Source organism: Hipposideros armiger, unplaced genomic scaffold, assembly GCF_001890085.2.
Source record: "Hipposideros armiger isolate ML-2016 unplaced genomic scaffold, ASM189008v1 scaffold_361, whole genome shotgun sequence".
Classification (NCBI taxonomy): Eukaryota; Metazoa; Chordata; class Mammalia; order Chiroptera; family Hipposideridae; genus Hipposideros; species Hipposideros armiger.
Genome location: NW_017731711.1, coordinates 503,040 through 505,560, shown reverse-complemented (window position 1 = coordinate 505,560; position 2,521 = coordinate 503,040).

The following is a 2,521-nucleotide window of genomic DNA, read 5'->3' as shown; positions in this document are numbered from 1 at the left end:
TGCTATAACACCTTAGATTATATCATAGAGACCCTGGAAATAGCTATGACCTGTGGCTAACAATGCAGGTAGAAGCTCAAGAGTACAGATGGTCTTTACCTTGATAAGAACCAAGACTGGTGATAAACTTTGAGAAGAAATTTACAATTTAGTCAGGACAGAATTGGGGGTGATGCCAGCATTAGAATACTTTACATTTTAGTACTTCCTGGGAAGTTGCCAAAATGTATATGTCCTTAGTATAAATAGAGGCCAGAGAGTTTACATTAACTTTTCTAAGGTCATAAATCAGGTAAATAGATAATAAGGGTTTGAATTCTCTTTGGATTCCAAGGCCTGTGCTGAAAACACAGGTCAGGTCTTGATTGTGGTGGGTTTTGAAAGGCAGACTAAGACCTATAGACTGTATTAAGAAGACAGTGGTTGGCATAAAAACAGAAACATAGATCAATGGAACAGAATAGAGAGCCCAGAAAGAAACCCACACCTATATGGTCAATTAATCTATGACAAAGGAACCAAGAATATACAATGGGGTAAAGATAGTCTCTTCAATAAATGGTGCTGAGAAAGCTAAACATATACATGCAAAAAAAAAAAAAAAAAAAGAAACTGAGTCACTTTCTTCACCATATACAAAAATAAACTCAAAATAAACTAAAGACTTAAATGTAAGACCTGAAACCATAAAACTCCTAGAAGAAGTTTACATAGGAAGTAAACTCTCTGACATTGCTCTTACTAATATTTTTTTTGGATATGTCTCCTTGGGCAAGAAAAACAAAGGAACAAAAGTAAACAAATGGAACTACATTAAACTAAAAAGTTTTTGCACAGTAAAGCAAACCATCAACGAAATGAAATGACAACCTACTGAATGGGAGAAGATATTTACCAGTGATACATCTAATGAGAGGTTAACATCCTAAATTTATAAAGAACTCATACAACTCAACACCAAATAAAAAAAAAATAATCCAATAAAAAAATGGGCAGAGGACCTGAATAGACATTTCTCCAAAGAGGATATAAAGATGTCCAATAGACATATGAAAAGATGCTCAACATCACTAATCATCAGATAAATGCAAATTAAAATCACAATGAGATATTACTTCACAACTGTTGGTTATCATAAAAAAATCAACAAACAACAAGTGCTGGCTAGGATGTGGAGAAAAGGAAACCCTCATGCACTGTTGGCAGGATTGCAAATGAGTGCAGCCACTATGGAAAATAGTATGTCCCTCAAAAAATTAAAAGTAGAACTACCTTATGACCCAACAATCTTACTTTTGGGTATTTATCTGAAGAAATCCAAAACACTAATTTGAAAAGATATGTGTATATGCATCTCTATATTCATGTCAATAGCCAAAATGTGGAAGCAACCTAAGTGCCCATCAATAGACGATTGGATAAAGAAGAAGTGGTACATATATACAAAGGAGTATTACTCAGCCATAAAAACGAATGACAACATGGATGGACCTAGAGGGTATTACACTAAGAGAAATAAGTCAGACAGAGAAAGACAAATATCATATAATTTCACTTATATGTGGAATCTAAAAAAACAAACAAACAAAACAAAACAAAAAAACCAAAGCCCCCCAAAAATATGAGCAAACAAAACAGAAACAAACTCATAGATACAGAGAACAGACTGATGGTTGTCAGATGGGAGTGGGGTTGGAGGACAGGGTGAAAAAGAGGGAGAGATTAAGAAGTCAAAATTAGCAGTTACAAAATAGTCATAGGGATGTAAAGTACAGCATAGGGAATATAGTCAACAATATTGTAATAACTATGTATGGTGGTGTTACTAGACTTATGGGAGGATCACTTCATAAATTATATAAATGTCTAATCACTATGCTGCACACCTGCAACTCATATAATATTGAATATCAACCATAATTGAAAAATAAAGAAAAAGTTAAAAAAAAAACAAAGAAGGCGGTGGTAAGGCTTTTGAGCAGAGGGGCAATAAGATCAGAGTTAGACTTTGGAGAAGTAGTCTAACAATGGAGAAAAGGAGAGAGAGAAGATGGAGGGATGAGAGGTTGGTGGGGAGATCTTTTCGGATAGCAGGCTGTTGCCTTCACAATAGTTATGCTGAGATGAGGTGTCCTCTCAGACATATGTCTTAAGGTAGAAATGACAGGAAAATGGAAATGTGCAGAAGACAGATGGTGGTGAGAGGTAGAGGAGAGGTAACGAGAGGTAGAGATCTGGGAGTTGCTATATATAGAAAGGCTGCAGACATGGCCCTGGAAGTAAATAAGGTCACTCAGGGTCAGGTAAGGACAAAGGGGGACAGAGGGTTGAGGATTAAACTTGGAGATTTGGCATATTCAGAGGGAAGGAGAAAAGTAGAGAATTGTGAAGACAGGAGGAATAGTCAGAAAGGTGCAGGTCAGAGCGACAGGGTGATTAACCAATTTAACAGCAGACACTAGAATTCCCCCTTGTGGATGGGAGTGTGTTGAGATAAACTTTGGTAAGCTGACAAGGCGAA